Source organism: Oryctolagus cuniculus, chromosome 17 (assembly GCF_051225735.1).
Source record: "Oryctolagus cuniculus isolate XC-2025 breed Fujian yellow rabbit chromosome 17, ASM5122573v1, whole genome shotgun sequence".
Classification (NCBI taxonomy): domain Eukaryota; kingdom Metazoa; phylum Chordata; class Mammalia; order Lagomorpha; family Leporidae; genus Oryctolagus; species Oryctolagus cuniculus.
In genome coordinates this window covers 7,445,111-7,470,863 of record NC_142883.1, presented here as the reverse complement: position 1 = coordinate 7,470,863, position 25,753 = coordinate 7,445,111, and the positions used below count along the sequence as shown (strand labels likewise).

At 52.0% G+C, this 25,753-nt stretch overlaps 1 long non-coding RNA gene across 1 annotated transcript; it reads right to left on the bottom strand.

The window, feature by feature from the left end:
- Window positions 1-203: 203 nt before the first annotated feature.
- On the bottom strand, window positions 204-23,785 carry LOC149121093 (uncharacterized). Its single transcript, XR_016224365.1, has 3 exons — window positions 23,629-23,785; window positions 3,475-3,571; window positions 204-2,622 (listed from the first exon to the last, which is right to left on the bottom strand). It is a non-coding gene; the product is annotated as an uncharacterized LOC149121093 (long non-coding RNA).
- Between the last annotated feature and the right edge of the window lie 1,968 nt (window positions 23,786-25,753).

Sequence of the window (25,753 nt, the reverse complement as noted above, 5' to 3'; positions counted from 1 at the left end):
CCTGCTGCCTCTCGGCAGGCCCCAACTCGTCAGGCTGGCTTGCCTCGGTACCGCGGCTTATCCAAACATCTTCATCGCTTTTCATAAACTCAATCCCTGCTTATCAGCCGCACCATCGGGAGGAAGGGCAGGAGGGGCTGCCACACTCAAGTGTGGGGAGGAGAAGCTTTAATTAGCCCCCTGGCTCAGCGGGGTCACCGGCAGTTCAATCGCCCTGCCTTCACATGTTCCCAATCACGTAGTGCGAACACAGCCCGGAGCCCGGCTCTCGCCACGGGGCACACATCCTCTGCATCGGGCCCCTGCTCCTGTTCCCGGTGTGTCCTGCGAGGTGGAGGCAGAAATTGGCTGGCACGATCCGTTAGAGTCTCTGTTCCACGTCCCTGACCTCAGAGCGTCTCTGAGCCTTCCGGGGCCGGTGCACGCTGCCCTGACGAAACCTGTGGTCCCCTGGGCACACTCACCCGGCAGAGTGGCAGAGGCGAAGTGCTTCGGCCTGCCCTCTCAAACAGCCCCTGACAGTGGAACGGAAGGAGCCGGCTTCTCTAGACCCTGGACTCGGTTGCCCTTTGGCTGCGCGGCCTTGAAAGTACGGATGATGGCACCTGTCCTCTCCGGCGCCTCTTGCTGTGGGCCCCAAGCTAAAATGCATGCAACTGTGCTTCCACATGTGCCAAATTCTAAATAAATGACTACAGGTTCCTAGCTGGCCAGCCCACTGGGTACATGCTAATGTCTTACCAGAAACACCAGGCTTGGAGGCTGTTTTTTTTGTTTTTTTTTTTTCACCCTTGGGTTTTTATTCAACTCCTGCATTTTCTTGAAGCCCAGCTTCCTACGTGAAGACCTGGACTTGGATCTTCAGCACCTCACCGACAGAGTTTTAAAGCTGGGGTCAGGAGCTGGTGTTGTGGTGCAGCCGGTTAAGCCAGCACTTGGGACGCCCTATCCCGTATCAGAGCGCCTGGGATCAATTCCCGCTTCTGCTTCTAATCCAGCTCCTTGTTTGTTTGCCTGGAAGGCAGCAGATGATGGCCCACGTAGTTGGGTCCCTGCTACCCACATGAGAGACCCAGATGGAGTTCCTGGCTCCTAGTTTGGGCCCTGGCCATTTCGAGGCATCTGGGGAGTAAACCAGTAGATACAGGATCTCTGTGGGTCTCTCCATCTCTGTCACTCTGTCTTTCAAATAAATAAATACTTAAATCTTTTTTTTTTCTTTAATGCTAGGGCTAAGTTGCTGTGGTGTGACCGTATCACCAAACTCCAGTCTTCTTCCGGATGTTCAGCCAGCTGAGGAAGCCAAACACAATAGGCCCTGGATCCCTTTCTTGTCCTTCACGTAAGTTCAAAATCCCAAGGTCATGGAACAGCCAGATGAGTCCGATCATAAGCATGTCTGTCCAAGAGTCCTTCTCATTGCCCAGCCTTGTTCTAGCTCTTGCAAAAGGCCCTTGGCTTCTTGGTGGCAACGTGGAAGGACTATAGATGGGGAGACCCTAGGATTTATCATCCACCGGGGGAACACTTGAGAATGGAGAAGTAGGATTCACAGCCACAACTTCTCAGATAGCATCGGAAAAGCCGATACTCCCAGGTTCTCACTGAATGCTGTGTTCTCCAAGAACAACTCAGTTGAAGGGTGCCCCTGGGGAGAGGGCCCCCCACTGCTTAGTGTAGGGGCTGGCACATGAGCATGCAATGAATGTCGACTGGTCTGAGCTCCAGGGAGAGGTCAGGTCTGAGGGAGCGCAACACAATCCTAGATTCTCCCAAGATGACCCAGGCCAGCCTACGCGATGATGGTTATAACCGGAATGTGTGCGGTATCCCAGCCTCCCAAGCACATTCGAATGCACGTTCTCTTTGGATCTGCAGCAGAGCACGCAGCCAGAGCAACTGCCAGCGAGGCCACCCTGTCGCACGGCACACTGGCTGAGCAAGGACAAAGACGGCCAACGAAGAAAGATGTTTGCATCACGCTTCCTGCTGGCCTGAAAGCAGGACACACCGGCAGCTCCTCGGGCAAAGTCGTCGCCTCTTCCTCACCCCAAAGCCACAGACCCTCGTAGGTTTTGTTTTATGACTTGTGTTTTTTATATGGCAAATCTCTTTCCCAACTCTTATTTCCTCCGTCATTTTGCTGCTGTGATTGGGATCCACGGCGGGGGGTGGTGGGGGGGATCCATGACTGGTTTTCCCACTTTCTTGGCACCTAATGTGCAACTTTTGCAGGTCTTGCCTCCTCCAAGCCACTGAGAGGAGAAGCAGTCACCAGCACTGAATGTCAGAGTTGACGCAACCTTCACAGGTGGGCACACTCCCGGGGCTAATGGCATGGGAAGGAAGGAGTGAGATGTGGCCAGCTCACGGAGGTGTGCTTCCATGCCCACAACGAGGATTGCAAAGCATCAAAATTGACTTGTCCCAGAGAAGGATTGAAGAAGCTCTCTGTTCCTGACAAAAGAAGATCAGCCAGCCAGGACATCAGGCTGAATACAACCGAGCCAGGACCCAGGAGCAGCTGGGTGTCTATGGAAGCGGCAGGATGGCTGTGTGTGGCTCTATTCTGCAGCTTCAGCAGTGTTTCACACTTTCTCCACGAAAGACACTACCACCGTACTATGAGAGGAAAGGAAGCAGCAAACAGCAAAAGATCCTCACGTATGAATATGCAAGGGTTAGGCACATGTGTATAACACATATATCTTACTGTCTCCTGGTTTTCTTTCGACATTTAAACACAGGCAAAGTTGAAAATTATTTTATCAGTCAAAGCTGTCCAGAGAAATATAGCCAAAAGGAAAGTAGATGAGATAGAGATGATATATAGATACAGATAGATAGATATACAGATAGTAATAGCTGGAAATAGAGAGCCAGAGATAGAGACAGATCTTCTAGAGATCAAGAGAGACAGAGATACATATAGAGATCAGAGATAGAGGAAGAGGTAGAGATAGAGGTAGACACAGAGATGACAGGGGGAGAGGGAGACAGAGAGTGAAGTTGAAGGTAGAGGTAGACACAGAAATAGAGTTAGACACAGGGGTGACAGAGGGGGAGGGAGCGAGAGGGAAGTTGAAGATAGAGACGGATGTAGAAATAGAAGTAGGGGTAGACACAGGGATGACAGAGGGGGAGGGAGAGAGAGAGAAGTTGAAAGTAGAGATAGACATAGAAATAGAAATAAATAGACACAGAAATAGAGGTAGACACAGGGATGATTGGGAGAGGGAGAGAAAGATAAAGATAGTTACAGAGAAGGAGAAAGAGGTAGAGAGAGATGACAGTTGTAGAGGCAGAGAGAGAGAATGCAGATAGAGGTGGAGATCGAGATGCAGGTAGGGACAGAGATGGGAGAGTTGGGAGTAGAGACAGGATGATAGAGGTAAAGATAGAGGTAGGTGTTGAGTGGGTAGAGGTGTGGGTCTAGATGATGATGTATATTTTTATTTTAAAGAATTGACTCACAAAATTGTCAGGGTGTTAAGTTTGAAATGTTTTAGGCAGGACAACAGGCTGGCAAGAGTTCATGTTTCAGCTGTGAGTCCAAAATGTGCTGGACATGCTGGAAAATCAAGAAGGTTTTGTTTGTTTGTTTCTTTGTTTGTTTTGACAGAGAGAGTCCTCATGCACTGGTTTACTCCCAAAATTCACACCGCAGCCAGGGTTAAGACAGGCCAAACCTGGAGCCAAGAACTCCACCTAGGACTCCCATATGGGTGGCAGGGACCCAACTACTTGAACCATCACCACTGCCTCCGAGGGTCTGCATTAGCAGGAAACTGGAGTCAAGAACTGGAGTGGGGATCGAACTCAGACACTCCCATGTGGATGTGGTTTCTTAACCACTAGGTCAACGCCCTATCCCTGACTCTGCACGCTTCTGGCAGAACTGCTTCTTGTCTGGGGGATCTCAGTCATTGCTCAGAAAGCTCTTGAACCAGTTGGAGTAGGCCCACCCACATTATGGAGGGTTAGCTCCTTGACTCAAGACCCACTGACTGTAGATGTTAAACCACGTCCACAAAATACCTTCAGCACAACACTTGGATCCATATTTCATTAAACACTTGGGCACCATCCTATGACAACTCTATAGAGAAAGCCATCAGGATCTCACCAATGAAAGGCTGCAAGGTCACTTTGGAGGTGCTGCCATTTTCCCATAGAGCAAGTCTCACTCTCAGTTGACAGCTCTTTGATGGAGGGACTCTATTCATCCCTAAAGCACCTCCTACATCATGAGCTGCTACTGCGAGTAGGTGCCCAGTAAGGCCTCTTGTGTTAGTTACATTGAATTAGGAAAACTAGCACAGCACCATGCAACAGCACAGGCCTGAGAATCACAAGACCCAAGTTCAAGTTCTAGCTCCATTATTAGTACATGGTGGTCCCTCGGCCAAGTCAATCTTCCTCTCTGGTCTTTTACAGAGGGAGAGAGAGAGAAGGAGGAAAAGTTGAATATGAAGCCCTGTGACCTTCAACACTGATAACGATTGTCACCTCCAGGTCCTTGGGTGTCGCTCCCCGTCTTCGTGGAGGAGCAACACTGGACCCTGCGCTGTTGTTTTGTCTGCTCGGCCCTCCCCGGGTTTGCTGCTGGTCCTTCCCGGGTTGGTTGCTGGTCCTTCCCGGGTTGGCTACCGTCCCTTCCACCTCCGTGGAAGGGCGGTTCCCCCTGCCACATTCCCCACTTCCACGGGGGAGCGGCACACCGCCGGCCGGCTCTCTTGGGGGCTGCACAGGTGTTCCTTCAGATAGATGTTCCCCCTTAGATGTTCCTGGTGCATGTTGTCTCTCTCCTCCTTTATAGTCCTCTTCCGCCAATCCCAACTCGGCTGCCCACACGCCGAGTACGCTGCTCTCCTCCAATCAGGAGCAGGTCCTACAGTTTATTGGTTGAACTGGAGGCAGCTGTGTAGAAGCTGTTTTTCTCCTCTCCCAGCGCCATATTGTGGGAGAGCAGATGCATAGAATAAGTCTTAATTCAGTAACTCAGTCCAGTCCGGGTTGCTCCCCACACTTGGGGACACATGTCTTAATACCTCGAAGAAAAGTTCTACCCCAAGAATGAGTCAGAGAACATCAGCACATGTCCCAGAGGTAGATGGGTGTATAGGTAAACACAATCAACCCCCTGTAGCCACAGGCCCCACATCCGTGGATTCAACCAACATAGATCAAAATATTTGAGTAAGAAATTATGTTGTATCAAAAAGGCACAGATATTTTTCTTATCATGATTCCCTGAAAAATGTGGCATAACAACTATTGACATATCATTTAGATTTAGTAAGGATTATAAGTAATCCAGAAACAAATTATATGGGATGATATATGTTAGTTCTACGTGAATGTTACACTATTCTATAGAAGGGACTTGGGCATCTGCAGATTTTGCAATACTCACGGGGCTACTGAGTGATGATTGCATAAGTAAATGAGATATATACACCATATATATGTAGATAGATGATTAATATATAATAGATACACATGATGGGTACATAGATACTTTGATAGATAATAGATAGACAGATAGATAGATAGTTAGATACTCAATATGCCCAATATAACAGGAAATCATATAAATCAATATAAGGAAGTAAATGTTTTAAGATTTGGGATTTCATTTTCATTTCTTAAATTTGATTTTCTTTGGAGAGTCTCAGGCAAAATCATATGCTTTGAAATTAGGATATTATTGCAAATTGGAGCTCAAGGATAATGTAAACTTGCCTCCACCTTTGAAGGTAATTTTAAAGTCAAAGAAAGTAAATCTGGAGAATAAAGCTACAGAAAATTTGCAAAAGAAATCCAAATGGCAACAAACAGAAAAAGATGCCCAAAAATTGTTAAAACACAGTAAAAGATGTTCAGTCTCACAGTCATCGCAGAAATAAACACTTATTAAAGTATTTATTTATTTATTTCATCTGATTAGCAAAATGTAAGCGGTTGTGGTTGCTACCACAGAGTTGGCGAGGATTTGAGAAAAAGGTCCTCTGGCAAACTATCTCCATCACCTTCTTGGAAGCCAGCCTGGTAGATGGGTCACATTTAAGTTTTACTTGTCGATACCCTTTAACCCAGTAAATCTACTTTGAGGCATCTATCCCATTGGAGTACCCACTTGTGTGTATATGTGTGTGTACACGCATACATAAGCATGGGAGACTGGGTGTTAGAACACTCCATGCAATCTTCTTTAGAGCAATAAAAAGTTACCAAAAAGTCTACCCAGGCACTCACAGCAGAACGTTTACATAGATCATCACATGTCCATATCCGGGCTAAGAAATACCATCCTGCAGGTAGAATAGAATAAGGTACACACATGGAGCAGAATGATACATATCCATGAGACATGATGATATATATGATGTATATATGATATGTGTGAGAGTATATATGTGTGTGTGTGTGTGTGTGTGTGTATAATGTCTTAGCCCATTCAGGCTGCTATAACAAAATCCATAGACTGAGCGACTTACAAATGGCAGAATCTTATTTCTCACAGTTCTGAAGGCTAGAAGTTCAAGACCAGAGTGCCAGCATGGTCGGGTTCTGGGGAGGGCCCCCTGCTGGGGTCGCAGGCGGTTGACTTCCTGTAGTGAGCTCCCTCCGGCCTCTTCTGTAGGGGCACTGACCCCACACTTCCACAACCTACTCAAATCCTCTCTGAGGATCCGCCTCCCAACACCATCACCTCAGAGGTTAGGATTCCAACTCACGAATTCGGGGGTATCACCGTACCCTGTGAGCCAAATGAAAGTTTTATAATGTCTACATCTGTCCGGTTAAATATATGCTAGGTGTGCAAAAAAAAAAAAATCAAAAAACCAGAAGAAAGTGCATGAGGCTGTCTTAGTTACGGGGAGAGGGAAGTGAGAATGGTGACAGGGCAGAGGAGAGTGAATTATCCAGCCTGCGTGCGTCCATGTTGTTCAGACAGCAGTCACATGTCATCTACGTAACTGCCAATAGCAACAGTGGCAGCAGCAATCATGAAGGTGGATACCCACAGTGGCTCGTTCTTGAGGTTCGTTCAGAGTTGTCCATCTTGTCTCATTCCTGGGTGCTCCCGGGTGAAGGCTCAGAAAAGCTTATCTCACCATTGAGGAATGTGAAAGCAGAAGAGTTAAGCAAACACCATTACAATTTTAAAATTCCCCTGGTGAACTTCAGTTACTGTGTCCGTCAAGGTCTTGGCAGAAATTGGACGGTAGATTCAAATTAGGTCATGGTGAGATGAGTTAGTAAAGGGATTTTCTGGCAAGGTACGAGCAGGTATAGGGAAATCATGCAGGAGAAGCCAGCCATAGGGCTCAGGACTGCCCTGGGAGAACAGCTGTATAATAACCACACAGAGGGCATGGGGAACACCCCAGCCTCCCTCTCTCCCTTCTCTCCATCTCCCACCAAACCTCACCGTTGTCCAGGGCCAACAGGAAGCCAGACGTGGAGGGAAGGTCCTCATCTAGTTTATGCAGGTGAGTGTCCTGGGCACAGAGCAAGGCAGGGCAGGATGCAGACAGGCAAGGCAGGGCTGTGCCCACACACAGCCGTGCACAGGAATAAGACGTGCAAGATCACAGCGAGGTCACTAACTCAGACACCATGCATGCCTCTGGATGTGCGTATGCCTAGTGGTCTGCACTGCTCGGCTTCCAGCTCTACCGCTCACTGGTTCTGTGCACTAGAGCGCCCCTCCATCCCAGCCCCAGGCCCCTAATTTCTTGCTCAGTAAGATAAGGATATTGGGTGTTGGGACCTGGGTCTTCTGCAGGTGCTTCTAGCTCTGAATGCTATGACAGTGAGTCAAGTCCTGCCACCTGAGCCCTGAGCCATTGCCACTGGGAACCATCGGTGATGGCCGTCAGCTCCAGGACAAGTCGTGCGTCTGCAGAGGTCTGTGTGCAGATCCTGCCTCTCCTACTTGGCACAGAGATGTTGAGACAGCTTTGTATACAATGGGCCAGTCCTTAACATGCCCTCTGCCTGGGCTCCTGGAGGAAAGTGAGTAAAATCCACACCATTGAGCGCACAGGCAGTATTGCTCGGTCATCTTCTCCAGGCTAGGGGTAGGTAACAAGGCAACGATAAATGACCAAGATTTTTACCTACGTCAGTGCCCTGTTTTCTCCTCTATGCCCTACTGTGCTCCAACCCACTGACTCATGATGGAGATACTTCAATCCCCAGGCAAGGCTGCCAACAACCCTCATCTCTCAACCAAAGACCCACAGTGGAGGAATGCAAGGTGCAGCTCACATATTAGTTGGTCCGATTACCCTAAACAAGAGAAAGGTTTTGTAAACAAGTGACCCCCATTGTCATCGGACTCTGCCTTTTTCTAAGCCTTAGGCTCTGAGCTCTCCTCTCTCACAAAGTTAGCCATTCCCTCAAAATCTCAGCGTTTCTCCTCTGCCTTTGGAGCATAAGGATTTTGGGGGTAACCTTGACCCAAATAAATATCGAGGGTTGTAGAATTCAGTTTTATGCCTACACGGAGCTGTAGTTATGATCATAAAAGTGCTTGCTCCACAACTTTTAGAAAAGAGCAACTCCCACTATTCTTCCTTGTAGATTTTTTGTTTCGATACAGGGTGAGCTCACTTAAAGGCAAGAATTGTATTGGGCATTTTCTCCTGAAATGCCACAGCTGTGTTTTGATTAGGAGAGCATCTATACCAGTGTGAAACGGAACAGGGCCAATCAGCTGAAGAGACTAATACTGAATAAGGAAACATTTCTTCTCGGTGAGAAACTGTCAGCTATGAAGTAAGTCTCCTAGCAATGCAGGGCATTGCAAAGGCTTGAGTCACCCTGTGTTAGGATCCTTGCCAAGATGAGACACTCATCACCATTCTCCCAGGTACCAGAGCTAGGAAGGAAAGGGCAGGAGGGTCTCAGTGATCCTTCCTCTGTGTTTCCTTGGTTTCTCATTTCTGGAGGTTCATTTCAGTGAATTCTTAGCATTAACTAAATTCTCAAGCCCATACAGATGACCATTGCTGTCTTATCCACACATTTCCTAAGAGAAAGAATTCACAGAAACTGAACACAAACAGATAGGACAAGCAGTACCTTAATGGCTTCATGAATACATTATAGTGTATCTTCACAACTATTATCCATTTAAGGATATGGAAACAGACCAAGGGAAATGAGATATCTTCCCCAGGATAATTAACCTGTAGGGCCAGTATTTAAACCTGGGTCACTCTGACTTCAGAGCCTTTGGGGGCCCTGTCCTCACTAGCGTACCACCTAGGTCTGAATTCAGAGAGACTCCAATCTGGATTGAATGGCTTTGGAGTTTCCAGAGTGGAGGGCCCTCTGCAAGCTTCTATTCCGTGGCTGGACCACTTCTTCCAGGAGCTGTGTCTGCTTCCCTGTCCTCCTGGACTGCCTGTCAGTGTTTGTCTATAGTGTAGGAAGCACTTGCTAACAGAAAGAAATGGAGACATTCACATTTGTGCAAACACTGAGAAGGGAAGATGGTACCCACCGCTTAGTTCTCCCATCCGGCACAACCCAACCTGCATGAAAAATGGGCAGAGCCTTTATATGAGGCTGGACAGGAGTAGGGCTCTGGGCAGCTGAGCGAGTGTGGTGTTGAGAAATGAGCCAATGCTGTTGAGATAGGAGCCAACACCCACCCCTGCCCCCTACACAGTATTTCCTGCACCTCTCGCCTTTTTCTTCACCTATCATTGTAGCTCTCTATTGGATCTGCTGAAGTGTGGACAACACAGCAAACATAAAAGAAATAAGATAATGAGTTCTGTTTTTCCAGTTTCAAAGAAGGCTTTTGAAATGTCTACAACAGATGTGGAAGAACGTGGTGAGGGGGAGCAAAATGGCTTTTAGAGACAGACAAAAGGCACAGAGCGAGGAGGTGTTCTGCGAACCAAGGCAGGAGACCACTGAAGAAGCGGACAGAGGCATGCGGGCCTGGGGGACCTCTGGGTGGGAACAGAACACAACGTGGCAGTGGCTGGTGTGGGCTGGTTGTCCAGGCCCCATGGGTTGTTGGAGGGCAGTAAAGGATCCGGTGTGGACAAAGGACGCAAAGGGAGGACGGTGTCCAGTCCCCCAATGCCAACCCACTCTTCAGCCTTCCCCATCCCCCTACACTAGATATAGTGCCAATGGAAAGGGCTGGGGGACCCTGCCATGCCCTGGCGCAGCTGGATTATAAGAAAATTAACTTTTACTTCTGGCCTTCACTGAGGCTCACATCTGCTGTCTGAGCCAGGCACCTCCCCAGTCAGACCCCTCTGCCAAGCCCACCGCCCTTGTACAATGCACAGAGTTTACACCCTGCCCCGCGCCCCCAGGCTCCCGGGCAGCTGCCCACGGGCGTCTCTGCTGCAGGGGAGGGCCCACTGCATGTTTCACGCAAGCGGGCTTCTGCACAACCCGGCCTGCTCTCTTGGAACCTTGGCTTCCGATCTGTCCAGGAAAGAGCAGCAGCTCAGGTGACAAGCCTACCCCAGCCTGGGTGACCCAGCAGAGGAAAATGCCCCAGCAGGAGGCAGGCTAAAGGCAAAGGCCAATCCCTGCACTTCCAATCGCTGGGAGCTGTGTCTGAGGTTTGCCTGGCCACCCACAGATAACCAAGCCGGTTTGACAGGTCCCCACAGCTGCTGTGTGCCTTTGGCCCACCTGATTGTCTGTTTTCCTTTTCCTCTGGAATCCTCTGGGCTTCTGTTCCCTCCCTCCACCTGAGGCTCCAGAAATGCCACCCACTCACCGCCTTCCAACCCAAGAGGCAGGCACCAGGGCATGCCAACATCTTGCATATTTTGCTTCTAGAACCTTGGAAGCCTTGCAAGGTGAACCCGGTTTGAGATCTCCTGCAGCAGTGAGTCTCTCATCTTGTCCCTCCAGACACGTGTGGGTCTTTCTACAACACTGACTGAGCACCTACCAGGCACCAAGCTCTGCTCCAGGGAACGGGATCAGCCTTGAGCAAGACCTGTAGGGCCCTTGCTCGTGGGAAATGTACCTTCTGGCTGCAGGGGGCAGGCATGGAGACACTGTGCTCCCTGGCAGAGAGGAGTGTGACTTCCTGACCCCCTCCAGACACCAGTGTCGTCCACGCTCTCTTCATTTTTCAGCCTGACGTCATGGTCTCTTGTGGCAGCCCTGATCTGACAACTGAGCCAGGAGATGGTCCAAGGGCCAGGCCGTTCTCACCCACCCACGGCTTTCCTGCTCCGAAGTTCCCAGGGGGCTAACGGAGACCTTTCAAGTCTCCACATTCCAATGGCTCGCCTTGCCCAACCCTGCATCCTCTCGCCCTTTAATTTCATAGGTTTTATTCTTCCAATGAATCCCCAGCTCCATTTCAGCATCAGAGAACCCGACCAATATGTGGAGGACACACAAGCCAGCGTGACACATGCTATGGAAACAGAACAGGGCAGGCCGGCGCCACGGCTCACTAGGCTAATCCTCCGCCTAGCGGCGCCGGCACACCGGGTTCTAGTCCCGGTTGGGGCGCCGGATTCTGTCCCGGCTGCCCCTCTTCCAGGCCAGCCCTCTGCTGTGGCCCGGGAGTGCAGTGGAGGATGGCCCAGGTGCTTGGGCCCTGCACCCCATGGGAGACCAGGAAAAGCACCTGGCTCCTGGCTCCTGCCATCGGATCAGCGCGGTGCGCCGGCCGCATCGCGCTGGCCGCAGCGGCCATTGGAGGGTGAACCAACGGCAAAGGAAGACCTTTCTCTCTGTCTCTCTCTCTCTCACTGTCCACTCTGCCTGTCAAAAAAATAAAAAATAAAAAAAATAAAAAAAAATAAAAAAAAAAAAAACAGAACAGGGCAGACAAGGGACACTGACTTCAGGGGCTCTGTGAGCTGGATGTCAGGCGGACCCAGCCCTTCTGAGAAAGTGCCACTTGGGGCGGGGGGTGGGGGGGGACATGAGGAGGAGGAGGCACCAGCCCTCAGGCAGGGTCAGTAGGCGGAAGCACGTTCCTGATCCAGGAGGAGGTGGCTGGTTTGGATGGATTGCAGTAGTGAGGGAGAGGAAAGTGAGCCAGGGACAGGGAAACTTTAGGAGCCCAGGTTCTGCTCCAGGGAAAGCTCACGGATGACAGTCCCATGTGTAGCAGGGTCCCATGGACAAACCCAGCAGGGTGAAGTCACAAAACACGGCAATCACTAGTCACTGTCACGCTGCTCACGGCCTGTTAGCAGAAGTGGCTCACGCCCAAGCTGGGCCACTGCCTACATGAGACAGGCCGGAGGGACAGGCCATTCTGACCACTCAGGAGCGCAGCAGAGTGAAAGGGACGGTGCCGTGGACCTGCTCTGATTTGTTTTCGAAAGTGAGTCACCGGCAAACCTCAGGATGTTATTCATCACCGGTCAGCTGCCCCCTCCTCCCTCCGGGTGAGCAAGGATGACACACTTGGAGCCACGACCCACTCCTGTGCCACGGTAGCCTACAGGAGGGCGCCTCCCTGCAGTGAGGAGTGGGGGGCTGGGGGCCTGGGGGTGTGGGGCGGTGGGCAGGATTCCAGAGAGCTTTTTCTCTAAATAGGTGGTTCTCAACTAGGGGTGATGTCCCCTAAGGGACACTGGCAATGTCTGAGGATATTTGGGGTATTTTATAATTTTTGCTTTTTTAAAAAAATGTTAATTTTGTTTTTTCATTAACTTTTAATAAACCCAATTTTATTTATTTATTATTTATTTATTTGAAAAACAGATTGACAGAGCGAGAGAGAGAGGGAATATCTTCTGTTTCTGGCTCACTCCTCAAGTGGCCACAACAGCTGAGGCTGGGCCGGGCTGAATCCAGGAACGTGGAACTCCATCCGGGTCTCCCACATGGTGGCAGGGGCCCAAGCACCTGGGCCACCCTCCACTGCCCTCCCAGGCTCATTAGCAGGGAGCTGGATTGGAAACAGAGCACCAGGGCTCGAAGCTGTGCTCCAACACAATATGTCACAAGCGGCAACTCGCTGGGCCAAAATGCCAGCACTGGTTTATTTTTACAATCTGGGGACTGGGGGTAGCACTGGGAGTGCTGGGTGGGAGCCAGGGGTGCTGCTAAACACCCTGCAATACTTACGACAGCACCGCCAAAAGAATGACCCAGCCCCAAAAGCCAGTTGGAGACATCCTGCCCTAAACCCAGAGCCATTGTTCACTCTGAACCAAGTCACCAAGTTTGATCAGCAGGACCCATGCATGCTTCCTTGCTGTAAACACAGCTGGAGCTCAGATACCAAGAAAGAGGTCCGCAAAAGAATTTTAACCTTGCAGGCTGCAGGTTTTGCCTTGTTGGCACTTTTCAGAAGCTGGCTGAGAAAGCCAGCCGGGGGGTACAGAGCCAGTCGGAGACGGGGAGACGGCCCCCACCAGGAGGTCCTCTCCATCGGTCATTGCTATGAGAATAGCGGAGAACGGGGAAGAGTGCTGTGCCTTCATTAATTTCAGTCCTGTTCAAGGCCACAGCTATTCTTGCAGAAACTCCGGTAATACCGAACACATGTCACAAGTGCACAGCCAGCTGCAGCCCCGGAGACCTGGGGACGCGCTAAGTCATATGTCATGTGGGTGGTGAGAACTCAGCAGGCCCCCTCCGTGCACCCTCCGAGACCCCAATACCCTGCCGAGCCGGCCTGCCCTCTCTCTGCCCTGGCCAAGAGCCTCGTGACAGGCCCAGCTCCCCCACACCCCACAGCAGCCCCAAGCGCAGGTGGATGGCAGGCCTCTGAAAATCCCTGTTGAATTATCTTACTGGGAAAAGAGAAAAGAAAGCCGGGAAAAGGTGCCTTCTCCGATTTTGGAAGAATGCTGCATTATCTTCGTGGGGCATGAGACACTGCGCTGGGCACGAGTAGTCCTGAGTTATTGTGTGAGAGGGGCTCAGGCATCACCCCTAGATGCCCCCACCCTCGGCTGGTGGCGGGGTGGGGGAGGGGTGGGGGAGGGGTGTCACAGCCCTGGCTTCAGGTGAAGGTTAGGACTAAGAGCTACAGTGCAGCTGCCCCTGACCTCCAGCCCCACAGCTCCTTCGAGGACTCCTGCCCTGAAACCTCCCCTTGGAGCCGTTCTCGCTCCGTCCCTGCTCTTGCAACAGCCGCCTCTCCTGCATCCTTGGCCTCCTGTCCATCCCGTCTGCTTCCTAGGCTTCCCCTGCCCCAAGAACTTTTGAGGTTAGAAGGTTCCTTCTTAGCCGAAGCTGACGTAGACACCACACCTGCCCTTTGTGCCCACGTGAGTGGGTGCACAGATGTCTTCTCAACCCACAGTCTTGCTTCCCATCATCTCCTCCCAGGGATGGCACCGTGGGTCTCATTATACCCATTTTACAGAGGTGAAAAGTGAAACCCGGTGAATTTAAGTGGCTCTTTCAGGGACACACAGCAAGGACGCGGCGACACACAACTTTCTGAACTGCATACGGATCTTTTCCCAAGATGGATGAGCACTGTCTCCTAATAGCTCCTTTCACAGACTGTCTTCCCAAACCCCAGGCTCGTGGGGCTCCAGAACCTGGGAGGCTCTGGGTGACCGGTGTCCAATGGAGTCTCCACTCTCCACGCTCAGCTCCCTAGCACACGGGCTCAGGGCTGGTCCTTTCCCGGCTTCTCCCCTTGGGTCATGTCCCAGCAACATGGGTCCCACTCTGCACTTGAACACCCAGCCCCTTGGGTCCCAGGCCCCTCCCCTGCAGGTACTCCACCCCACCCTGGGCTCTGACAGCCGTCCAGGCCTTGATTTTCTTGTCTTTGGACAAGCAGTCCTCTGTTCCTCTGCCTTGGGGGATGGGATGGGCCTGAGCTGACGGGCCCTGACTGCTGGGTTCCTGGAAGACAGCCCCACAGCGAGAAAGCCACAGGAAAACCAACACCGATGGGCACCACTGTAGGTTGTCAGATCAGCTCATGTAATCATCACAGCTCCATGAAGCAGGTGCTAGTTTATGGATAAAGAAACAATTACACACGTAACTTGCTCAAGGTCACACAACTAGCAAAGGAGAGGGGTCTCATTACACCATAAAAAAAAAAAAAAGTCCAGAGGACTGGTGTGTGGTGCAGAGGGTAAAACCACCACCTGCAGCACCAGCATCCCATATGGGCACCAGTTCAAGTCCTGCACTTTCAATCCAGCTCCCTGCTAACAGCCTGGGAAACAGCAATGGAACATGGCCCAGGTGTTTGAGGCCCTGCCACCCACGTGGGAGACCGGGGTGAAGCTTCTGGCTCCTGGCATCAGCCTGGCTCAACCCTGGCCATCGTGGCCATCTGGGGAGTGAAGTAGCACTTGGAAAAGCCCCCACCCCGCTCTCTGTAATTCTCTCATATAAATAAATAAATCTTTAAAAAAAGATCCAGAAACTGGGGTGGGTATCATAGTGCAGTGGGCTAATTCACTGTGTGGGGCACCAGTGCCCGGGTTTGAATCCCACCTCTGCTCCCGATCCAGCTTCCTGCTAACATGCACCCAGAGAGACAGCAGATGATGGCTCAAGCACTTGTGTCCCGCCAGTCATACGAGAGACCTGGATGGAGTTTATGGCTCCGGCTTCATCCTGGCCCAGCCCCACCAGAGGACGACACATCTCTCCCTCTCCCACTCTCCCTCTCTCACTCTCCCTCTCTCTTTCCTCCTCCCCCTCCCCACCATCCGCCTCCCCCTCCCCCTCCCCTTCCCCTCCCTCTCCCTCTCCCCCTTTCAAATAAATAAACTTAACCAAAAAAAAACAGAAATGATTACTGGAAAAGGCATTGAGGAAGGGGAGAATCACAGCCACCCGTACAGGAGCCATCACCCCAGGAACATTTCCAGGAGGACCAAATCACCTTTCAGTTCTCTTAAGTGCCCGGGAGATACGAGAACAAGGCAGTCTCTGAAGGATTAATGTGCCACCGAATTCAGTGCGTGGTTGTCCTATCTCCCTTTGGTTTGCTTTTCTACAGTTGTATGGGAGTCGTCACCCACTGCTAGCTGCTAGAACAAGCACTCCCCCAACTAGCAGTGGCGTGCTGCAACAAAGCTCTGGCTTTCATTCTCATCACAGACCGAGTGGGCATTGAGCAGGGAGCCCTCCGGGTGGGATTCCAAGGGAGGCAGGGTGCCCAGAACCTTTGACCTTGCTCTGCCATTCCCTTGGGACAGTGAAGGTCAGGGTAAGGACATGGCACCATGAGGACAGTCTACAGGACAGGACTGGAAACAGGAAAATAGGTCAACTCCACACGTGTGCCATCAGCCAGCAGCTATCAGAGGGCCCTAAAGAACTGGAGGGGGAAGCTTCCAGTGTGCCTGGGAACAAAATGTGTATGATGAACATCTAGCTGGTCTCCACCACTCCAGTTAATCCACTAACACCTCTCACCTCTCCCTCCACTGCATGCCCCCAGTGGTCACTTTAATGTGATGCTCAGGGCTGAGCAAGCCCCTCCAGAGGCAGCCCGCTCACGCCAGAAGACCTTGTACCATCACCTTCCTGGATCTGGAAGCCATATGTCTATTAAGGCAGCCTACAAGTATTTTAGCGTTTTTAGCAACAGTCACACTGTTGGATCATATTATGCTTGTGGTCAACGAAATCCTCCACATCTCTTTCATGTGAACTGCTGCCAACGGAGGGCTCTCTAATCTAGCTCTTGTGCTTCTGAATTTGAAACCACATGAAATTGAACAGCAACAGTTGAAAGTCTTCCATCTGGTTGGGTTTGGCCGAGCACCGGGGTCTTCAGAGATGATGGGGGTCCCAACGCTTGCATCTCTCACGGTGTCATCTTGGGCCTGTCTTGATCCCCAGTCAAGTCACTGATACAAATTTAGACCCGGATGGAGGTCTACAGCCCAAGTACAACTTGCAGTGAGCCTTTGATTGATACCCTGGGCCTGCCTGTTTGACCATCTTTGAGAGTCTGCATAACAAGACCATTATCCAGTTCCCATTTATTCCACTAACCAGACAATAAAGTCGAATCAAACCTCATTCGTTTAGTGCTTACTCTTTGAAAGTGTCTAATTTCCCCCGATATATCATTCTTATTGAATTCAAGATGCTGTAAACCCTAACTAATCCAGAGTCAGAGGGCTTGTCTGAAGTCTCACAGCTTATTATTTGCAGAAGCCACGGCAGAATTTAGGTGCCTCAAGTGCCCAGGCTCTCTCAGTGCCACCAGGAATAAACACGCACACAACGCACCAGGAGGCAAACCAAGGCACGTGGCCTCAGAGCAGGAAAAGGCCCAAGAAAGCGGCGCCATGCGGCCGTTATCCCTCCTCTGAAATGCCCACAAATTCCCCAGCTTGCAGCTTCCCATCCATCAATCCACCCCTTTGCCCTTTCCATTAGAAAGACGAGCAACACGACTGCCAAACACCGCGCTGGGTGAACTACCTGGAGTCATCCAGGCACGACTCCAATCACGTGCGTGTGCACGGTCATCACGTGTTTGGGGGACGGCCTCCAGGGAGCTCCCGCAACACACATCAGGCCCCACCTCCACTGAGCCGCTGAGGTCAATCTCGGCGAGGCTGGTCTGAATTAGCAAAACCCTGGGTACAGAAAGCTGCAGAAGGCAGAGTCACTCCTGTAACTTCCAAGCACGCGGAACCCCGGCAAGGAGCGCAGGGCCAAGAAGAGGCTCTGAAGATCTGATGAGAGTCCACCCTACTTAACTAATCCTCCACCTGCGGCGCCGGCACACCGGGTTCTAGTCCCAGTCAGGGCACCGGATTCTGTCCTGGTTGCCCCTCTTCCAGGCCAGCTCTCTGCTGTGGCCCGGGAGTGCAGTGGAGGATGGCCCAAGTGCTTGAGCCCTGCACCTACATGGGAGACCAGGAGAAGCACCTGGCTCCTGGCTTCAGATCAGTGCTAATTGTTTCCAAGTAGATGCTTCTAAGAGCTCCGGAAGTTTGCTCCCTCCAGTGGGCAGCAGACTTTCCCCTTCTGCGTCAAATACCATTTACAGCACTCTTTCCCTGGGGGGAGGGGGTGGTGAGGAAGAAAACGCAAACTCTATCCCAGAAAATTCCAAGGTGAACCTAAGACACGGTGAAATTACTGTGAATTGTCAATGGATGAAGTTTCTGGTAATGACATTTTTTTTTAACCTGAGCTTGCAGGATCTTATGAGAGAATAGGAACAAAATCACGCACATTCCCGGATTTTCTTTTTCAAGCTCTAAAATCAGGTGTCTTTTGTTCTTTGGGTTTCCAGAGAGTTCATATTTGTATTGAACCAGATAACTTGCACTGCAGGAGTCAGGGGCTTGCTCCTTTCATTCATTATTATCTCAGTTCATCGTCACAACAGTTCTATGAGACAGGGAGAGGGAGTCAGCCCCATATACAGATGGGGAAAGTGAGGCTGCAGGAGCTCGATGGTGAATACTTAGTCTGGACAAAACCAAACTCAAACGCAAGCTCCAGACTCCAGCAAGACTTCTAAGACCCTGTTGGCAGTGACTAAACCCTGGAGGATTTTCAAGAGTCCATGAAAACATTTGACTCCTTAGGGGAAAAAAGCTATTAGTTCCAAAATACAAAGAACTACAAAAACTATTTCTACCAAAGGTTTAGTCTATTTACAAAATAACACTGTCAACCAGCTGATGGTCATTCGACTGAGTTATCAAATAGCTAATAATGAATATAACTAGGTATAACTCACACAAATAAATCTTCCTTCTTAAATTTCAAAATCACAAAAAAAAACACAAAGATTCCCCTCATCATCTTTTTCCCTCCTATAAAATTATATTTAACATAGGGTATGGACACATTTTAATGCTTTTGATAGGATGATGGTTGGGGCCTCCCAAAATAAGAAGGCTTAGGGACTACTAAATTCCGGAAGCATCCATGGATTCTAGAACCTCGCTGTGTAAGCCCACTACGCTGTCTTGTGTCCACGTTGCTGAAACGAGACACAGTCCGGTTCTTCCTAATTTTTAGTCTACTTGACCCATCAGCCTCCTCTGCATCTTATAGCAGACACTCAAGTGGACAAGACCCTAAAATGAAGTCTTTGGGGTAAGTCGAAGGCCCCAGGAGATCCTGCTTTCGGCTTATGGGGCTTTCCTGATACCTGGAGCAAGGGCAGCACAAACCGGAAACGGATCCCACCACAAGGTCAGGAAGAAGTTGTCCACGCTCGAAGGGACAAGATCGCCCCCGGAGGCATGGACCAGGCTTTTCCCAGGAGGAGCTGGGAGGGCTGGCGGCACAGGAAATTTGCCAGATCTCACATCCACCCAGTGTTTCAGAGGACTCACGTGCAGAGCTGTCAGCTTCCTGGGGACAGTGTCCCGGTTAGGAGTCTCCCTGTCTCTCCTGAGCCTTTTATTGCAATCGAAAGCCAAGACAAACAAACAAGCAAAGCCAGTTTCTTGATTTGGAGAGAGTTCCAGAGAACCCAGCACAAGGTGGGCAGGGGGCACTTTTGAGCCCTGCTGAGCACCACTCAAAGCAAACATGAAGAGCGCCTGACCTGCGGAGGGTATCTTTCAAATAGGTGTCACCTGACGGCTGTCACCTTCATTTTGGAAGCTAAGTGAGGCAACACGTGGATAAGGCTCAGAGAAGTTAAGGCACTGCCTCAGTGACGCACAGCAACGCTAGAGCAGAGCTTTCCCTAGCTCCAAGGGCTGTCCAGACCCAAGCGCGGTGCTCTTTTGACTGCCACCCCTGGCCCTGGCATGCCCTGGGCTGAGCCTCCCAAGAAGGCTACCAGCTCGACTCCTGCACTTCAGGATGTACAAACCAGAGACCCAGGCCTGCTGGCAGGGGGCCGTCCATTACCGACGTCAGGACTGTAAAACAGGACCTGGTCACTTGAACCATGCTTCTCACTCTTGCCCTTTACCGTGGACCAGAAGCCTGACTCACGCTTAGCCAGGCTGGACGGTGTGGCCCGGCTGCCTGTCCACCCCTCCCAGCCACAGTCATTCCCGTCCTGCTGAGCTTGTGGGCAGAGTGGCTTTGCAGCCAGACTAAGCCCCGTTCTCTCTATGCGTTAGAAACTGGGCACTCTCAGGACCGGCGTTGTGGTGTAGCAGATAAAGCCACTGCCTGTGACGCCAACATCCCATATAGGCACAAGTTCGTGTCCCAGCTGCTCCACTTCCCATCCAGCTTGCTGCTAATGACGTGGGAAAAGCAGTGGATGGTGGCCCACGTGCTTGGGCCCCTGCCACCCACGTTGGAGACCTGGATGAAGCTCCTGGCTTCAGTCTGGATTCCAGCTTCCTGCTAGTATAAGCCCTGTGACTGTATTCTGCAGGCTCCTGTCTACTGGTTCACTCCCCAAAAAGCCTGCAACAGCTGGAGCCAGGAACCCAAACTCAACCCAGGTCTCCCATGTGGGCGGCAGCAACTCAGGTACTTGAGCCATCACCTGGTGCCTCCCAAGGCTCACCCTAGCAGGCAGCTGGAAGGCGGAGCAGAACTGGGACTTAAACCCAGGTACTCTGGTATGGATCAGCCCTAGAGAAGAATCCTAAAACCTGGTCCATATTCTATTTCCAACTGGGCTCTGTGCAGCCCAGCTGGACCAAGTTCATGCCAGAGGTGTGGTTCCCCAGAAGTAAGGCAGGGACCGGTAGCTGGGCTGTTCTTTGCTTTCTCCCAGGGTTTCCCAAGCAGATTTCCCAAGAACCAGGAGGTGGGGTAGCCGGGAGCATTCCGAGGAGAGCCTGCCTCCCAGAAGCCAACGTGACAGCTGCGAGCGAGGTGGACCCCAGATGTGGCTGCAGGGGAACGGCCACCGAAGGGCAGTTGTCCAGGCCCCCAGAGAGGAAGATGCGAATCTGGCTTGGCTTCAATCCCGGCAGATGAGACACAGCACAGACCTCAAGGCCGGTGGTGCCAAGTGCTTCTTCACAATCACATTAAGGCTCTGCTATGCCCCTGGTAGGAGCCTTGCAGGGGGACGCGCGCCACGGGTTTTCAGCCCAATCCTATGACTCACTGCAGGTCTGGGAGTGAGTCGGCCAGGCCTGGCCAGGCTGCTCCCGAGGGAGGGGCACGGGGGCTGGTGCCTGAACTCCAAAGGGAGTCTGACCCAGGAGGGTCTGGCAACACACACAGCAGCTGGGACGATTCCCACCTGTTTGAGAACGCCCACCAGGTGCCCTCCCAGGTACCCCTCCCTCGTTATTTCAGATCCTCCTGAATCATGATGAAAAAGAGGATTGGTCCCTTGATTTAGATTCAGAAACAGAGACCTGGAGAAGTTAACAAACCCCAGCAAGGCCAGCAGCTCAGGTGACGGTGCGGGGTTTTCAGGCTGGCTTTCAGCTGAACTGAGGCCCCTGCTCTCCCGTGTCCTGCCTGAATTTAAAAACACCTCCTCCGCTTTCCCTGGAAAGAAAAGATTTTTGACTTAGCCTAAGGGCAGTGATTGGGCGAGGACAAGGCCAGGAAGGGGGGTGGCAGGGAGACTGCTGGGGCAAGGCTCACCCACAGGGAGGCCATGTGTTGAGAGGGTGATGGTGAGCTCCAAACAGGGAGAACGTGGCACCTGCTCAGGGGGTCCTAAGCCCATTTCCTCCCAGAAGGGACCTCCCAAGGGGCTGGGCAGCTTGGCACATCCAACTGAAGCCTCCGACCACCTAGGAACTGGGGTGCCATTGCCCGCCCCTGCCAGCTCCACAGAGCCAGGCAGCAACTTCGCCACCAACCCCGGAGGTGACCGGGAGCACCGGGTGCCTGGCTCGGGAGGCTCCTGGCAGCCTGGGCCTGGATCCCTGCACTCAGCTGTCAGATTAAAGGGCCTCAGAGTGCAGGGCCTGACCTGCTGGGCTGCACTGGCGGGAGGCCAGGGGGCCTTTCCCTCCACCGGGGCGACAGGCAGCCTGCGGGAGGCATGGACAGAGAACAGGAGCTCAGTCAGCTGCCACAAAGGGCGGGGTCCCCCAGGGCCGGGAGGTGACCGCCCCCAAGGAGAGGAAGGCTCAGTGAGGTTGGAGCCCTGGACGGGCATCCTGGCCCTGCCTGTTAGGGGTGTTGGCCTGCTCTGCGGCCGGCGTCCCACCCGGGACTTGTTTGGAGTGAATCACTTGGACGGAGCCTTGTAACTGTATCCTGCAGGAAATCACAGGCCGAGAGCCAGGAAGAAACGAGGTCAAGCTTCACAGGATCGGGCCAGCAGGAAGGAAGGCCGGGAGTGCCCGGCGTTTACGGAGTGTCTTCTCCATGCCGGGAGGACTCAGCACACGTCCAACACGGGCCCTCCGGGGAGGCGATCCCCGGTGTTACCCACATGGCAGGTGGCACAGGCGCCACTATGCAAAGCCAGGCGTGCCCGGCTCCAGAGCTGCGCCTCCATCGGTCAGCAATGCTGAGGGTGCTGCCTGGTCCCCAGCACGGCCCTGTAAGGCCCAGCGTCGGAGCACGGCTGTAGACAGTGTAGGGCTCCCCCAGGGTCCCTCCCTCTCGGAGCAGTGCACGGAGGGGCTCCATGGCGCAAACTCCCTCTTAGGAGTCACATGTCCACAGGCAAGAGTCTGAAATGATGGGTTCTGGGTGAAACGGCCAGGCCAGTGCCTGGAAAACTTTCCATAGGTTGTAGCTGTTATTTTTACTATTATTGCCATTAATGTCGACATCAAGCTGAATCTCAAAGACCCAGCTCGAGTCTAAAGAACCTCCTTCTGCAAATCCCTGCTGGAAACCCAGCCCAGGAGCAGAGGAGCTGAGATCAGCAGCAGAGGTGGGACAGAGACTGAAAATAAACACACCCACCGAACACAGCACCCTCGTCTTGCACGAACTCCCACCGCAGCAGGTGAGAGGAGCACCCATTTCCCCCATCCAGGCTGAGGAACCTCGTTCTCCCCCTTCTAGGGAGGGGCAGCCAATGGGGGTCAAACTCAGCCTCCCAAGCAGCCACCTTAACCTTCACTGTCTCTTTGCTGAGCCCTACCTGATGAACCTGGGGAGGAACAAGGGGCTGGGAGATTTTGAGACCCTCCCAGGCTGGGAAGCCAGAAGCTGCACCAAGGGCCATGGGGGTGGTCCTCTGGGCAAAGACGAGTGGTCCCTCAACAAAGCGGCCTCCCTGGCTTGGTGGGGAGCCACTCTCCAGCTCAACCTTCCCACCAGAACATAGCCCATGGCACCCAGCGAACAGCGCCAGCCACAGATACCCCAAAAAGGTGCTTAGGGCTGGGGCCCTTCTTCTGCCCCTGGCCTGGACCAGGCCCAGACCACCTCAGGGGGTGGTGAGCTTGATTTTTAAAGACGCCACCCCTTGCCCTCTTTCCTTCCTCACCGGCCCCCAGCCGAATGCAGGTGACCTGGGTGCAATATTCCAGCCGCTGTCCTCCCAGAGAAGGTTCTGTGGACCCCAAGACCCCCCAGCCCCTGGGGCAGCCTGGATGCTCCTCACATGGTGGTCTCAGGATCCCCCCACCCCGGCAGCCCCCTGCCGCCACCCAAGGGCACCGCCCGGGCAGCCAGCTGGCAAGAACAAGCTGCCGTCCGGCGCTCAGACCTCACCTCCTCAACCCGGTTTCCCTGCTCCCCACCGCGCAGCATATAAGACCCCCATTTTATATGGAAAACACTAAAATGGGATCACACCTTTTAAAAGATATTTCCACCTCACAGCCTGAAATCAAACCTTACCTTTCTGCCTTCCCCACGGCGTGCACACACGAGTACGCGCGCGCGCACACACTCACACTCACACACACACACACACCCCCGTTTCGCTTCCAGACTTCCCTAAGCCACTTTAATTGAAAAGGCATGATTTAGGCTAATTGACAGCAGATGGGTCCGACTGCAAAATGCAGGGAAGCATTTGTTGAACATGATTTACAGCAACGAGGCAAAACTTTCTCCTTTTTATATCTTTCTGCGAACTCCGTGGCCAGAACAACAGCTCAGCAGAAATGAGAGGAGGGGAAAAAAAGTAATTAGTGTTTAATTTTTTAACAATTTTTAACTCCCCTTTTAATTGCTTTACATAAACCTGTCCTAGAATTTTACAGCCTTCAAATCTCTGTCTAAGTTTGGTCCTTGTTTCTGGTTTTAATTACAGGAAAGCTTGTCTGGCACATTAAATTAGAAGAAGAAAAAAAAATGCACACACAATTTCAGAAATATTTTTGCTGCTGGACTCTCAACTGCACATCTAATATTTCAGCGTGCGAACGGGGAGGCTCGGCCCGCGAGGGCTCTCGTAGGAACAGACATGTCCCGGGTGCTTCTGCGGCGTTGTTGCTTTGACCTCAAAATGTCTCTTACTGTTATTAGGAGGGAAGGAGCAGGTAGCAAAAGACAGCATCCGACGGCGCATTTTCACCTCCAAGCATCCAGTACTGCTTCCAGTGGCACTGGGGTTTCCCAAAAAAAGTCAGCCGTGTGTGGACACTAGCAGACTTCGGACAGATTCCTATGCAGGGTCTTCAAAAAGTTCATGGAGAAGGCATATTCTAAAAAAAAATTATGCATGCGTTTCAAAATGTTTTGCAGGAAAACTTACCTTTCTTAAGAGACAGAGTTCTCATCTGCTGGTTCATTCTGCAAAGGCCCACACAGCCATGGCTGAGCCAGGCCAAAGCCGGGAGCCAGGAATGCACACCAGGTCTCCCACATGGGAGTCAGGGACATAATCACTCGAGCCATCACTTGCTGCCTCCCAGGGCTCACCTTGACGGGAAGCTGGAATCAGAGCAGAGCTGGGACTCAAACCTAGGAAACGGGCAGCTCAACTGGTGTCTTAGCTGCGACGCCAATTGCCCACCCCAAACTTACTTTTTAAATCCAGTTCCCTCATGTTTCTCTGCCAGACCCCAAGATCTTACGCTCACCTCTTAGCAGTCCATTGTCAGCAGAACAGAAACCTGGAAGAAGTCTGTACATGGTAAAGAAAAAGGAGACGGATCTCGCAGGCACGAAGCTAACAGGAGGAGGGGGGTCCAGGGTGCAGATTCCGGCACACGAGGTACCCAGTCCGCATGCTCTGCCCAGAGAGAGGTCGAGCAAAGTTTGGACCTCGAATGACCAGTGGAACCCTCTGTGCCGCCCAATACAGTAGTTGCCAGCCCTCACATGGCTATTGCAATTGACAGGAAAGTGCATTACATGTAGTTTAACGTTCCCTTCCTTGGCTGCACCAGCCCCACGTCCAAAAGCTCAATGGCTGCACGAGGCTGGCGGCTACAAGACGTCTTCGACGGCACCGCTGGGGGACGTTTCCATCTGCGAGGCCGGCTGCCTTGGACCTTTGTTGTTGAATGTGTGGTTTCTGGTGAGAAAGCTTGGTCCTCGCCCAGCAGCTGGCGAGATGACGGGCAGGCACTGCAGGGCACTGGGTTAAGCTGCCGCATGGCACAGCTGCATCCCACGTCCAGGTGCCAGTTCCTGCCTTGGCTGCTCTGCCTCCAGTCCAGCTTTCTGCTAACGTGCCTGGGAAGCAGCAAATGACGGCTCAGGTCCTCGAGTCTCTGCCACCTGATGGAGGAGTTCCAGGCTCCTGGCTTCAGCCTGGCCCAGCCCCAGCTGGTGCAGCTATTTGGAGTGAACCAGTGGATGGAAGATCTCTCTGTCTCTGTCTCTCTCTCTCTCTCTCCCTGTGCCACTCTGCCTTTCAAATAAATAAACAAATATATCTTTTTTTAAATAAAGGGGGGGAGATCATGGGCTCCCCCCAGACCTGCTGACTCAGAATCTGCTCCTTATCACAAGACCCCCAACTCACACACACACGGGAAAGGGTATGTCCTGCTGGCTGGTGGGGACAAAC